Below are 16,101 nucleotides of genomic sequence, written 5' to 3'. Positions count from 1 at the left end.
GCAAACCAGTTAAAACAGAGATAAAGATTGCTATCAAGCAGAGCAAGTGAAGTACATATCAGTTGCTCAAGTACATCAACCTCGGAAAGTGGCAGGAAACTGAAATAATTTCTTTTTCATTTTTTATTTTAAAGTACTTCTGCTTTGATTTGTTGACATTTTTGCTTTTGTTTTGCACAAGCTTATAATCACGGCAAGAAGCATTTGCGGTCCCTGTAGTGAATAAATCACAGGTATTCTGACGTATACTTATTTCAGGAGAGAAAATTTAACGCTACCAATAAGCGCATTCGTGTGATGATCAAAGCAACAGCACTGGCGAGGATAGCTATAGTGCAGTAGAGCAACCAAGAAATTCACAGACGATCACGATTGTCCGTAATGCGAAGTTTGAATGCAGCTCTTCACGTATTTTACTTTTCCCAAACTTCCGGATCTTCCCGTTGCAGCCACCTGGCGGCGGTCTATTCGTGCTCTTTCGCCGTGGCACGTGGCATCTCGCTCTGCTATTGCCTGCCACCTGTCACGTGACCGTGCGACCTTTGACCTGTCAGGTGGCATGTTACGCTGACTACACCGACGCGTAGCGGCAAGTGGCGTGCTACGCGGCTAGCCGCCCTCCGGGATCTTCATGTGGCAGCCACCTTCCAGGTGGCGTTTCGCTCTGCTGCTTGGACAACCAGTTGCACCGAAGACGCCGAAGACGACGACAACGCCGACTACGACGCGGAACGCAAGATCGGCGTCTAAGAGCTCCGCTCTAAACTGAATTCTAAACAGCCACAGAATGTTCATAACCCTCATAGAATGATTCTACATTGTAAATAAATATACTGACTGATTGTTATTGAACAATTCGCTTCGAATCGGGGATACTGAGAGGAAAGTTACTCTTACTGAAGTGCCTCTTTTCGGGTTAAGAAGTTAGCAATACGGAATGCCCTGCACAGCTCCGAAAAAAAATCGGAAGCCAAAATGTCACGCACGCGTAAAGATAGCAAAGTGGGAGCGCGGAAAGAGTCAACACATAGACCAACTATTCTTATCGTCACTGATAACCAATAAAGCAGCCAAAAACAAGCGAGAAATGAAAAAAAACTAGGGAAACAAAGGCACGGAACGTAAAGAAACAATTCCAAAAAGTTCTAAAAAGACCTCGAAGCAGCCAACAACCGACACGGCTAAACGAATGAAGATGAAAGGTGACAAAGATGATGGCACTAAAAACTGAACAGACTGAAGCATACAAGGTGCAGGAAAAGCCTGCAGAAGATGTAAAAAATCCGCACGGCTAAAAGATCACGGAATTAAAAGCGTTAAAACAGATAAAAGCAAAAACCTGAGAAGCCGATGAGAATAAAAACAAGCAGGAAAGGTGGTCACTAAAAAATGAAATTGAACAGACAACAGATCTCTAAAATCAAGCAATGAATCGTAAAAACGTGTGGGCGATAAAACCTAAGGTGAGATAACAGAGAAGTTTTTACAGAAAAGTTTAAGATGGAAAACATCGTAAAAAGTGGACGCCAGCAAAACATCACGGGATGAAACCAAAAGAATGGACTGAATCAAATCGAAGCAGAGAGGAATGAACACTCTTTGTCTAACAGGGCAACTGACGGTGTGCTAACGCACTCATCTTTTAGCTTGGTAATAGTGGCTGGTTCAATGATTTCTCGGGTCAGTTGATTTAAGTTTTTCGCCAGAATATCTGTTTCCTTGAAAGTGGGGGAGCGGCGTCGGCAAGGACTGCAATCACGGCAGTGGATGGCCAAATTACCGCACCTTTTATCCGCAGCATTAGCTTTATGCTCTAGTAACCGCTTGTTAATACATCGCCCTGTTTGACCGATCTACTTCCTGCCGCAGGGTAAAGGGATCGAATATACTCCTAGTTTTTCAGCGCAACGCCACACGGCCAAAGAACAGAAGCAGGAAGAGAAGAAGGACGAACACAGCGCTGTGCTCGTCCTTCTTCTCTCGCTGCTTCTTTTCTTTGGCCGTGTGCCGTTGCGCTGAAAAACTATCAGTGTAAATCGAGAATACCAACTAGCCCAAGAACTAACTCTACGGATCGAATAGACAACACCCGACGAGCATGCTACGAACGGATCCCGCTGCTTAACTGTGCACTCTGTAATTTTTTCCCCAGAGCCATTGACCCTTCTGCAGAGTCTAGACAGACGGTGAGGGGCAGAGAAAAGAACGTCTACCCCTGCCCTTTTTCCAATTCTTTTTAGATTGTGGGACACTTGGTGGATGTAGGGTATTACAGCAACTTTTTTATTGCGACTCTGCCCTTCCCTTGAGGTTAGGTTCTTTCCTTGCCTCATTTTAAACATTTTCTGAGCAACTGAGGACAGGAGTAAGGCCGGGTACCCAGAACTGAGAAGCCTCTGCGCTTGGTTAAAGAAACTGCTCTCGAGACTGTGCTCACAGGACTTGAGTAATGCATTATTGAAGGTGGCCTGGACTATGTTTCGTTTGACTAATTTCGAATGCGCTGACTCAAACGGTAAAAGTGGCTTATTGGCCCTTGGTCCGAAGATCCAACCTAAGTGATCGGGTGAGAAGTGCAGCTTAAGGTCAAGAAAGCGAAGACAGCTATTTTCCGGAACTTCATGCGTTAATACGAGGGGATGAAAAGACTCTCTAAAAATGGTTAGTAACTTCGAAACTTCGGTCATAAAAACATTGCCTGGACAGTCAAGAAAAGTTAGATAATCATCGACAAATCTGAATATCTTTAGTACCGGCGAATTTGCAATCTTTTTGCGTACTTCTCTGTCACGCATGGCCAAGAAGAGGTCTTCTGAAGGAACCAGCGCACAAAACACAACGGACAAGAAAAAGGCTGAACACGACGGACAGGAGCGCTGAACTTACAACTTTATTTCGGAAGTACAGATGCAACGTATATATATAGCCATGTCAGGGGGGCGTGCCACACAAGGAAAGAAAGAACAAGTGGAATCTACAAGGTCATGAAGAGACATGCGACACAAGCAAACCAAAGATCTTAACTAATATAACAAGTGAAGGTGAGAAGTTTCAATGGAGGCAAGAAAAACAACAGGGAAAAAACAAGGAAAAAACGCCAGACATCGTGAAGATAGTTTAGTTTAGTTTAGTTTATGGGGTTTAACGTCCCAAAGCGACTGAGGCTATGAGAGACGCCGTAGTGAAGGGCTCCGGAAATTTCGACCACCTGGGGTTCTTTAACGTGCACTGACATCGCACAGTACACGGGCCTATAGAATTTCTCCTCCAAAGAAATTCAGCCGCCGCGGCCGGGATCGAACCCGCGTCTTTCGGGTCAGCAGCCGAGCACCATAGCCACTGAGCCACCGCGGCGGCCACATCGTGAAGATGAAAATTGATACTGAAAATACAAACCGATAGAAACAAAAAGGTAAAAACCAATAAAAGCGATAAAAGCAATAAAGTAAACAGGGCAATGGAAATGAAAAAGATAAGATGCCAACAAGTAACACGGCAAAAATACTAACAGCTAAAATTAAGAAAACATCGCGGAAAAACTAACAGCTAAAAGGTAAAACCCACAGAAACATAAGGTTAAGTCTTGTGTATCAAATAGCGGAATAAAGTTGGCGGGAAAAAAGACGGATGCATAAGGTGGGAAGTTAAAATGTTAGTGCCTCGAATTTTTTGCCAGATAGCCGAGTTCTTTCTCAGATAGCGACACTGAAGGCTGGCTAATGCACTGTTCTTTTAACGCAGCTATTGTGATTGCCTCAACTATTTCACGGGGCCTCGTGTTTCTGGTTGTGGCCATTACCCGAGTTTTTTCAAAATGTGGCACACATCCTGTTTCTACATCTTTGCAATCCCGACAATGGATACCAATGTGACGGCACTTTTGGACATTTGCGTTGTAATCATGTTCATTTAGTCTTTCATTTAAACAACGCCCTGTATGTTCATAATACTGCTTTCCACAGGACAGAGGGATGGAATAGACAACTGAATCGGTACACTGCACAAAATTCTTCTCGTGCCGGACATTGCATATACTCTCTTTTTTAAGAGTTTCACTGACCTTTCTGCAAAGCTGGGAAAGTCGCTTTGGGGCACTTAAGACGACTTCAACTCCAACACATTTCCCAATTTTCTTCATGTTGTGCGAAATGCGATGCAAGTAGGGCATAACAGAGACTTTCTTTCTATTGGCGTTGTCAGTCGTGGCAGTCGAATCGGGTCGTTTTGATTTTTTAAGCATTGCTTCAGCGACTGAGGCTAAAAGCTTAGTGGGGTAGCCAGCATTTTCTAATCTAATTGTTTGCGTTTAGAAACTGGTCTCAATTTGGTGTTCACACGATTTTACCAGCGCATTTCTAAAGATTCCTTGAACTACATTCCGTTTAACCAACTTAGAGTGGGCTGAGTCAAAAGGAAGTACCGGCTTCTGGCCCCTTGGCTCATAAGACCAGCATAGGTGATCACACTTGAAATGAAGGCCCAATTCTAAATATATCAAGGACCCATTATTCGGAAGTTCATGTGTAAGGGGTTAGAGGAGATAAGCATTCTAAGAAAATGGCCGATGTTTTCGAGACATCAACTTGGAAGGTATCCTGATTGCAATCGAGAAAAACGAGAAAGTCGTCTACAAAACGAAAAATCTTTGTTGCTTTTGTACCCTCCAACCGACTGTTCACGTTTTAATCAAGTTTGGCTAAATACAGGTCGCTCAATAAAGGGGCAATGACGGAACCAATACAGATTCCTTTCTTCTGAAGAAAAATCTTGTCATCCCATTCTGCAAAGGTTGATTTCAGATAAGCTGTTAGAAGTTCCAGGAAACCGCTTACTGCAATACCACATTCATTTTGAAAGGAAACCGGACCAAACTTCTCATTGTCAAATGTCAATTGTCATTGTCAACTTGTCATTGTCAAATGCCCTGATGCGAGGATGCCTCGGGCAGTTGGTGTGATTATGCTTTGCTAGTAATGACGGTATGTAGCTTGGGAGTCGGTGCAGATATCCGTGATGTTGGGATCTTGTGTAGCGTGTATGAACACCAAGGCGATGGCCGCACCCTAAGCCTAAGTAGGATTGCTAGCATGAAGGGTGGCCGCGGCCCCGATGTTGCCATCCTTGTGGGCGGCGACAGTGGTATAATATCCGGAAGCGCGATGTGAACTGTGAAATTGTTTTTCCGCTGTCAGTCTTGCGTAGCAGACAGAAGCCATTATAAAGATTTGACAGTCACTTTAAAAATTTTCTAAGTATGCCTCTGTCGACGCTGTTTGGTCCATCTGTGGTGCAACTGCGACGAGTTTCGCATGGTTTCATGTCATCAGTAAATAAACGCTGGACGACAGCTAAGTAAAGGCAGCAGCAGACTGCAAAAAGGGGTTTATTACTCCAAGAAAATAAATTGCTCACCAACGCATATCAACGAAAACAGCATCTTTAAAATTAACTTGGTCAAATGTTTAGGGGAATCCTCCAAGGTGGAGTAGATTTGTAATAAGGGAGTAATTACTCATTGGCATCCACCCGAGCGCAGCCATACGGCTACAAAGGAAAGCTGTACAGCTTTCTCAGAAACTTCGTAGTTAAAGAAAAATTCGTCCTGGTCCGGGATTCGAACCCAGGACCACCGCTACACCGGAGCAGTCGCTCTACCAATTGAGCTAACCAGGACGGCAAGCTTATGGTAGGGCGAGATCAATTCGATCTCGCCCTACCATAAGCTTACCCTACCATAAGCTACGTTGCAAGCGCAGCTGCTGTGGTTGAAGTACTCGGCGACGGCATTCCCGGAGCCAACGCCGGGTTTTCTATTGACATCGAAGACTTGTTTTACAGCATCCCTCATGACGAACTATTTATTGCAGTGCGTGAAGTGATTGAACAGAACGGCCTAGTTGCCTTCCAAAATGCTTGTGGCATCTCCATCGATGCGTTCTTAGAACTGTTAACTACTTATCTTTCATCTACCCTTGTAGATTTTAAGGGCGGTCTGTTCATACAGAAAAAAGGAATCTGTATTGGTGCTAGCGTAGCTCCTATCTTGTGCCAAATTTTTTTAGCGAAGTTTGACAACACGCTTTTAGGCTCTTTTCTTGACAAACGAGTGTGCAAAGTTTTTAGATATGTTGACGATTTCTTGATAATGTTAAATCTTTCACCGACTGACTCCTTGCATGAGGTTGTAGAAAATGTCTTAGAAGATTTTAAAGCTTGCTCGAGCTCCCTTTCTTTTACCTTTGAACTACCCGCTAACCGGTCAATTCGTTTTTTAGAACTTCAACTAACTTTTCGTGACGATGGCCATGTATGCTGGTGTTTTTTACCTAGGAGTAAGAAGGCTTTATTACCGTACTCGTCTGCACACTCAAAAGTCGTCAAGAGAGGGATTGCCATGAGCTGATTTCGCAATGCTCTGCAGAAGAGTTGCCACCATAGCATGAAATCAAGTTTCGACAACCAGGTTAAGCGTTTGCAAGAGGCCGGTTTCCCAAAACCGCTTTTGAATGCTGTGGCAGAGTCGTTGCTGCAAAGAATTAAGAGCCGTGACGAAAAGGTGGCTGGCCCTACTAGGACTGAAAGAAGAAAATTTGAGGTGATGCCTTATGTGCATGGGGCTTCGCACAACATCAAAAAAGTTGCTGCAAGACAAGGTGTCAATGTTGTCTTTTCTGCTCCTTGCAAACTTTCAAGGCTTTGTTGACGTGTCGCGCGTGGCAGAACTAGACCACCTGTTTGTTCGACGCGGCATCAAAACTGCTATGTTCCTTGTGCGACACGGGTGGTTTATAAGATTCCGCTGACATGCGAAAAAGTTTACATCGGCCAAACTGGCCGGTGTATTAATGAAAGGCTACGAGAGCACCATAATTCTCTGACTCCGGCTGACGGAGCAAACTTGCCTCGCCATTGCCGCGATTGCGGGTGCTACCCGTTGTTTTCGAATGTCACTTTTCTCGGTAGAGGCAAGGGTAAGGTTGAGCGGGAAATCCTCGAAGCATTTCACATTAGCAATCATGGAGATAACTGTGTTAGCACGGCTTCTATCACGTTGATGCAGAAAGAATTAGGTTACTTGTCCCGTTGACACTGCAGCTTGACTATCTTACGAGCTCGCTGTTGTTGTTTTTTGTGCTGGTTTTGCTGTGCCGTTGAGCTGCGCATGCTCTGTTGGGTTTTCTCGGAGACTGGCTGTTTTTCAATAAAGCACAGTTGATAGTCCAGTCGTTGTGTGTGCCTCGTCTCTCCTTTGTCCCCGTCTTTTTGGCTGGTTTTTCATATGAGGGCATTGTTAATATGATGTTAAGGTTGAAAATAAACTCATCCCCAGGACCAGATGGTATTCCAAATACGTTTCTCCGGCGCTATGCAGAGCAATTAGCTAGGTACATTGTATTAATCTTCCAGCTTTCAATCAGATATTCCTCTCTTCCAGATGACTGGAAGATAGCGCGCGTAGTGCCTGTCTTTAAAAGAGGCAACCCACTCTCAGTATCATCGACCTGTAAAAATGCTTGAACACATAGTGAGAACTCACATCTCTGAGTTCCTAAATAACCACAATATTCTATCTCCGTTCCAGCATGGCTTCAGAAAGGTGTTTTCAACCACAACACAGTTAACAACAGTTGTTCATTTTTTCGCTTCTGCCCTCGACAGAGGTGGACAAATAGATACTATATTTTTGGACTTCAGCAAAGATTCTGATGGTATTCCGCATGACAAACTTATTTTCGGATCAAAGGAGCTTGAACTTTCCAGTTTCCTCATTGCCTGGATCCCCACCTACTAAACCAACCGTTCTCAGTATGTACATATAAATGGTTCTGACTCTGGCTGTCTTCCCGTCTCTTCCGGTGTTCCGCAAGGTAGTGTTCTCGGGCCACTCCTCTTCCTGATATTTTGAAATGATGTAGTTAATGTGATCCACGATCCAGTGAAAATTCGTCTCTTTGCCGGTGCCTGCGTTATCTTTAATGAAATTGTGGTACCCGAAGACCAGCATGCACTTAATGTTGAACTAATTAACATACTAGATTGGTGCCAGGAGTGGGACATGCTCCTAAACTCAGAGAAATCGGTCTTGCTTCGCATAACCAGGAAAAAATACCCACTTCAGTACACTTACTCTGTCCCGGACTGCAGTTTAATCGAAATGAACGAATATAAATACCTCTGGGTTACACTAAATACCCGCCTCCGCTCGAACACATATATTGTTATCATCTCCTCTTCAGCCTTTCGCAAACTATGCCTGCTCAGACACAACCTTAAGGATGCCCCCGCTCATGTTAAACTTCTCGCTTACACAACTCTTATAAGACCTGCACTCGAATATGCTTGCACAGTGTGGGACCCCCATACGATGCGCAATATAAACGCTCTTGAAAAAATTCAGAGACGGGCCGAGCGTTTTATTTATTCCAAATACGGTTGCACTGATTCGGAATCTGAATTAGTAGCGGAAAATGGTATTGCCACTCTTCAAGCAAGAAGAAAATTGCTCCGTCTTAAATTTTTATTTATCTTACTTAATCACAAACCCTGCACTTGATCCTAGCCCTTACGTTTGCCCTCTTACCACTAGGCAGACACGCCACTCTCAAGCCCTCTCTTTAACGCCTCACTTTGTAAGGACTAACTTAAACAAATTCCCCTTTTTCCCTAATACAATTTCAGATTGGAATAGTTTGCCTGCTTCTTCCCTCCAGTCTTTAGATACGCCGGAATTAAGTATGTAATGGCTATGAAATCTTGCCTCCTGTCAGTTCTTGTGTGTCGATTTTGATTGTGTCAGTTTTTTTGTGCTTTTATTTTATGCGCAGTAATAACCTCTTCAACTGGTCTACTCAATGTGTTGATGTGTTTTGTAACTGGTGCATTCATGCTTTTTTTAATTTTATGCATACCACTCCTGCTTGGGCGCTCAGCCTGCAGTTTGTTCAAAATAAAAATAAAATAAAACACCGCGCTAAAGGCTCTTGGCTCACCGCACTTTAGGTCAACAAAGTGCTTCCTGAATTTTTTCATAGCAGAGTGGTTTAGCTGTCGAACTTCCGTGACCAGTTCATGGGCTCCACGATGAAGAGCAGCTTGTAAGTATTGGAGGGCAGCTTTGGGATGGGTGAAAATAGACCACTGCTGAGGGCGCTGCTGATTGATGTGTTCAGTGGCGACACGAAGAGCGGCGAGTTCTGCACTCGTCAAAGAAGTCTGGTGAGCTATCCGAACTCTAATTTCAATAGTCCTTTCGGGGTGACCACGGAGCCCGAAGAACTCTTAGGGTTCAGTGAGCAGTCGGTGTATACACGCACGCGGTTTGCATGCTGCTCATTGAAATATTGAAAAGTGACTTGTTTTAGTTCTATCCGCGATAAATCAATGTTCTTCCTGATGCTAGCTATTGAAAGAAGCACACAGGGATATTACAGGCTCCAATGTAGCGAGGATGGTCTAGAGGCGGGTTTAAACTTGGACGGCGGAATGGCGCTATATGAATCAATGGTGTTTTTAAACGATATGCGCTACCTCGTAATAGTAAGACTGGCAATATTGTTAGAGGGAACCCGGGATACGTGTCGGAAATGTGCCCTCAGTGCGTTAACTGTTAGGTAGGCAGGGATTTAACGCTCCTGGCCGATGAGTACAGATGCGGCCGTAGAGGCACATGTCGGCAATCCTAGGCAAGTCCGGAGAGCTTGAGCTTGAATGCTTTGTAGACTTCGTATGTTTGTTTTTCGATTGTTTCCAAGTACAGGGAGGCTGTTGTGAAGAAACCCCATGAATAAGGCGTACAAATAAGCTAGGGAAGCTACTAAGCTCTCGAGGCAACAGGTAAACAATAGCCATTAGGCAGAGTGCACAAAGCAAGTATGGTTTTTTGCTGTTATTTGCTGTAGCCTTTGCCGCCTAGACATGCGGAGGAGGCCTGGCCGTTTCTCGCTGACTAGACCTTTATTTCCCAAACTCGCAGCCGACGAAGCCTGATCTCGAGTCAGCCCCAGCGCGCAGAGCGGTAGGTTTCTTTGCACTTTGCCGCTCCCTGTAGAATACACACTCAAACAATCGCACAGGAGTGAACGGGAGGGGGGGCACATAGGCGACGAGGGGAAGAAGTCGTGAGTGAAGATCATGCGAGTAAGAGCCGTTCGACGAAGATACGCTTTTGTAACACGCGCACGCGCACTAATGGGGATGATTAGTGTTAGCTATGGAGATATAATCACGTTTCAATTGCATCATTCACCGGCGATGTCACTCATACAGGATACTCCGGTATCCTTCCAAGTTTCATGTCCACGGAGCGTCCTAGTTCTCCGAAGTTCAGAGGGAGGGGCGGAAGCAAATCGGAAGATGTAGAAGTAGCGAAATTCTCCTTTCGCCACCTGCTCCTGGAACCCACATGCACACTTGCGCTGCACCTCAAAACAGTACAAGGTAATAGGAATGGATACCCACTTGAAGTCGCAAGGCGGCGGCCGCTTCGAAGAGCAGAACGTGCCAAAGCCCCGTAGCTTACTGCTGGGTCGGTGATCATTAAAAGGTTCGTCTACAGTGAGCCTTCACCAAGTTTATCTGCTGTTTGATTGCTGTTTCTTGCGTTTTTTCATTCCCTTCGAATCCTAGCTGGGACTCTTCGTGCGTGCTTCTTTTCTTTGTTTTGTATACAACACGAGTGCGGTGACGGAGAAGGCGTGCGGCTACTAGCCTTTCGTGTTCTGCTCGCACACCTTCTCACTGCAGAAACCACGTCTTCACCAGGAACCCTCGCGCTGAGGACTAGCGGGAATTCATAACGGGCAGCACAGAGAAGAAACGTTAGCCCGGAGTACGGTTCGGGACATCATACCCCACTCAGACCGTGCCTCTTGTCATGCCTCCCCCTCACCTCATGTCTTCCCTCCCTGGCCATCGTCACGGCCGAGTGAAATACTCATGAGGGGAGAGTGAGGACGCCCTCATGAGGATGCCTAGGTCCGATCCTTCCTGAAAATACCCCGACTGCCATCCACTTATCGCCCTTTACGCGTTCCATTATAGCACTTTTGCGCCTCATCATGTTTGAGTCACCAGCAATAAGCACGGAATAACTACCTTTCTAAAATACTTAACTCACAAATGAGCGCGGAAAATCCTAGCTTCCGGAAAGAATAAACCTGGCCATTAGGTCACTGACATAAATTCTGCTTTCTAGCCTGCACTTCACATCATCATCACCATCATCATCAGCCTGGCTACACCCACTGCAGGACAAAGGCCTCTCCAATGTCTCTCCAATAAAACGGAGAGTTGAGCTAGTTGGTACATGTTGCTGGAAAAAAAAAGCGCTAAGACGAAGGACCTGTTTTCCTCTTTTCTTTGTCCTTCGTGTTATCGCTGTTTTTTTCCAGCAATGTCTCTCCAATTAACCCTTTCCTTTGCCAGTTGCGGCCACTGTATATCCCCGCAAGCTTCTTTATCTCAGCCGCCCACCTAGCTTTCTGCCATCCCCTGCTGCGTTTGCCACGTTCTTCGTAATGGCATTAAATAAAAGGTTAGCTACTTTTTCTCTGCTAATTAATTACTTTTGTATGATGGAAAACTACTGCAGACTAGTACACGCGACTGTCAATAACCCTCAGTTGGTTTCACAGGGCTAGGGAACATCCTCTTTAAAGAGCGTGAGCTCTTATTCATGTCTTTATACGGTGAACATCTATAACTTCTTGGTCGATGAGCGCTTCAAGCATTTCTTTTTTGTGAGGTGGAGAAAATCTGTTTTAGAGATGAGACTTCGGAGAGTGTTTAGAGATAGATGGGAAGTGATGGAGACTGGGATGCACCCTTTGGACACGATGTTCTCGAGTTTTGAGTATTGGGCGTTCTCGCGCAGTTCGAGCAGTAAGTCACCAGAGGTCATTTTGGACACCTTGCAGCCAACACCCAAGACATCTGTCAAGCGCTTTGCTACCAGGAAGGGGGACTAGATTTTTCCTTCTTTGACATGTATTTATTATTGTTGAATATATTAACCCACCCCTTATGTAATACCCCCTGAAGGGGGTCTTTAAGGTGAATAAAGTGAAGTGAAGTGAAGTGAAGAGCGTTAGCTCTTATTAATCATGTTCCACAATTTCTTGGGGTCTGCTACCACCTCTCTGCGGCGTGAAATTTTCCAACTCCGAAGAATTTATGACAGCGTCTCCCATAGTACATCGGTACAGCAACCCAATTGGTGACTCATCGGTAACGTCATTAGTATATCGATTTGGTGATTGGCGACGTCACTGATTTTGTGACGTCATAAATAACTAGTCGGGTGATTATGTTTAATCGCTTTTAGCTCAAAAATTAATAATGCATTATGAAACGAATTGGATATTTGGAATCCTCTATATGAGTAGAACAGGTTAGACACCAAAATTAACTAATGAAGTTAATATTTATTTATGGGTATGCTTATATTTAATTGCTTATCATTAAATAACCGATAACGTCATCATCTAACTTATAAATATTCGTTACGGGCTCGATGTGTAGGACATGTTAGACACCAGTATTGTATAATTAGGTTAACATTTACTTACGGTTAGGCTTAACACGGCGGCCATGTCGTATACACTCGGCAGCTCAAACTTTCATACCTCATGGCGACCAGGCACCTACCGCCTTGAAGTGAGTAAAAATGGCCCTCCAAAGAGTCAGAAAACTTTTTAGGCCAAAACTGGTCAAAAATACCCGACCTCAATGTGGTAGGCGCCCGCTCGCCGTAACGCATGGAAAAGTAGCCTAATTACGTGGCAATACATCACATTGGCGATAGATGACGCCACCGAACAGCTAACGATCGTTGCTTCAACGTCTTCCAGACGTTTTTTTACATGCTTGGTTGCATTTAGCTGGGACGCCCTGTATATAGAATGCCTATGTAGCAGTTCTCTGGTGTATAAATCAATTTGTCGGTTTGCGTTGCAGTCATGTTAAATACGAGCGTTAGAATAAGCCGATGATAGAGCCATATTCGGTGTGCGCAAGGAAAGCGTTAGTCAGGCAGCAAATGCGTTGAAGAAATTTTGTATGATTAGTCAATATTCTTTCAATTGGCAAATATGTGTAGGGTTACTGCATAGGGACTAGGAAACAAAGCCTCTGGCACTTGAGAATGTTGCTTAGCAGTTGAATTCAACATAGTACCTCGGAGTACTACAAGAAATCTAGAGGGACAGTGACCCATATTGGAGACAATAGATATAATGAGAAATAAAGCAGAAACATGGAAGGCAAAGAAAAATTCAGTGTTTGCTCACGCCTCTGCATCCGATCTGTTCTTGTCAGCAAGATTGTGGTATGTGCACCAGGTTTTTTACTGTTGAAGGATGAATATGCAAAAGCTACGCCGGATCCTTGCAGTGCATATCAGGGCTTCATATGTTGTGAAAAGAAAAACAAGTCGAATAAACCTTTTCGCTCAGTACGCTATGGTGGCCTTTCTTTTTCACATATTATCTTGTGTCAAGTTGTTAACCGGTCCATCTTGAAAGAGGTGGAGGATTCATTCCTACGAGCTCTTTGTGAGGTTGGCTTGGCAAGAGCTTTACTGATGTTTCCTGTATCAACTGTTTGTCATGTCACTGGGGAATGTATGGTTGTTTTCGTAAAATTGTCAAAAGAAACCTTTTTTTCTGCACCTGTTTCTCAACGGAATATTTAATTAAAGTTGCCAAAAAGCAGCTTTACAGAGATCTTGGTGAAGTAGCCTTGCCTGTTACTGTGTATAGGTCATTGTACTCTTCTGTTCCGGAGAAAACGTATTGAAACGTGGAAAACGAATGCTTGTACAGCCTGCTGTGACGAACTTATTCTTTAAACTGCGTTTTGGAGTTCCCGCCCTAGAAATATGGCGGCCGGAAAAAGGTCTTTGTACCTTGGGGTGTCAATTGCTTTTTGGCAGAAGCGCATATTTATAGATTGTTGGATTGAGGTTTTACTTTGGGATGTTTTGTAGCAATATTTCGTGAATCATCTTCTTTAGGTCTCCATGACAGTCGGTTTCTGGTAGTCGAGAATGATGGTGGTGGGCCGTATGATATGATAAGGATGTTGCTTTTCAGTTCAGTTCAGTTCAGTTTTATTCCTTGAAGGCCCCCTTTTCAGGGGGTGTTACATAAGGGGTGGGAATACACTTGAAAATGTGAAAAAAAACAGCAATGATTAACACTGAAGATGATTTGTTACACGCGCTTGAAAAACAGATGGCGAAGCGATGACGACGATGTCATAGGGAAGGCCGTTCCAGTCTGAAGCTGTTCGCGAAAAGAGCGATGCAGAAAAAGTAGTAGTGTGCGACGATGGGCGTGCAACTTGCAGTGGATGACTGGTGCGGTGAGATATGCGTGCTGCGGCTGTGATGTACGGTGCTTGATTCAGGGAAGAATAAAAAAACTTGTGAAAAAGAGCGAGGCTAGCGATGCGGCGACGAAATGAAGGGAGTGGCAATCCGGATTTCACTTTCAAAGTTGAAACACTGGTGTCGTACGAGTATGAGGAATGAATGAACCGGACGGCACGATTTTGAACAGATTCCAATGCAGTGATTAGATATACTTGATGTGGGTTCCAGATGGCAGATGCATATTCTAATTTTGGTCTTACCAATGATTTGTACGCGAGCAGCTTTACCTCAGGTGGGGCAAGACGGAGGTGACGCTTCAGGAAACCTAGTGTTTTATTTGATGCTGAAATGATGTTACAGATATGAGCGCGCCATGAGAGATCAGGAGAGACGGTGATTCCCAGATATTTATACGATTCTGTTAGCTCAATCGGTGTATCAGAAACAGTGTAATAAAAACGACAAGGGTTACGACGACGAGAAAAAGACATGAGTTTGCATTTAGTAGGATTAAGGGACATCAAACAATTATTGCACCAATTTAATACACTGTTAAGATCTGCCTGAAGGGTGTGTTGATCATCGCGATTATTAATGGTACGGTAAATGACACAATCATCGGCGAACATTCTAATGCCGCTGGAAACATGCATGGGCAAGTCGTTAATATATATTAAGAATAAAAGGGGATCAAGGACAGATCCTTGTGGGACACCGGATGTTACTGGGACGGACTTAGACAGGTGGCCGTTAACATAGACCGACTGCGAACGATTAGTTAGAAATTCTTCAATCCATTTTAAAATATTAGCGTGTAGGTTGAGCTGCGAAAGTTTTAGTAATAGTCGGCGGTGAGGGACCTTGTCAAAGGCTTTCGCAAAATCTAGAAAAATAGCATCGGTCTGCATGTTACGGTCGAGATTAGCATGTAAGTCATGAAGGAAGAGTGCTAGTTGGGTTTCGCATGAGAGGCCCTTGCGAAATCCGTGTTGTGAAGGATGGAAAAATTCGTTTGCGTCAAGGAAGTTCATGATTTGTGAGTATATGACGTGCTCCATTATTTTACACGGTACGCTAGTTAAGGAAATGGGGCGGTAATTCAAAGGTGAGTTTCTGTTACCCGATTTGTAGACTGGAACGACCTTGCCCTGTTTCCAGTCAGCTGGAATGATTCCTGAAGACAGTGACTGTGAAAAAAGAAGACATAAATAGGCTGCGCAAATAGTGTTCACGTTCTTCAAAAGTTTTGAATTAATTAGGTCTGTACCAGCTGCAGACGACAGTTTCATATTATGAATTATGGATGAGATGCCTTGTTCGCTAAAGGCGATAGCCGGCATGAAGGATTCCAAGTTAAAGGATGATAAGTGTGGAGGCGCGTCAAACTCGGTGGTGAAGACAGTTGCGAATGCATTGTTAAAAACATCTGAACAGTTGTTATCAGCAACAGGTTCATTCAAGTCATTCGTTAACGTAATATGGGAACGGTGCGTAGGATTTAGGACCTGCCAAAATTGCTTTGGGTTGCTTATTAGTAGGTTTGGTAAGTCGTGGTGATAAAATGAGTGCTTGGCATCACGAACGGAATGTAAGTATAATTTTTCGATTTGGTAATATTTTTCCCATGCGGCAGGTGTGTCTATGCGTTTGGCGGAGCGAAAAAATCGTTTTTTTTTTGTTTTCTAGTCGTTTTAAGGGCCGAGTAAACCAGGGTTTATTGCGGTTAGTGT

The sequence above is a fragment of the Amblyomma mixtum genome, chromosome 4 (assembly GCF_055824585.1).
Source record: "Amblyomma mixtum isolate Tamu chromosome 4, ASM5582458v1, whole genome shotgun sequence".
Classification (NCBI taxonomy): Eukaryota; Metazoa; Arthropoda; class Arachnida; order Ixodida; family Ixodidae; genus Amblyomma; species Amblyomma mixtum.
Note: the sequence above shows the minus strand (reverse complement) of the source record.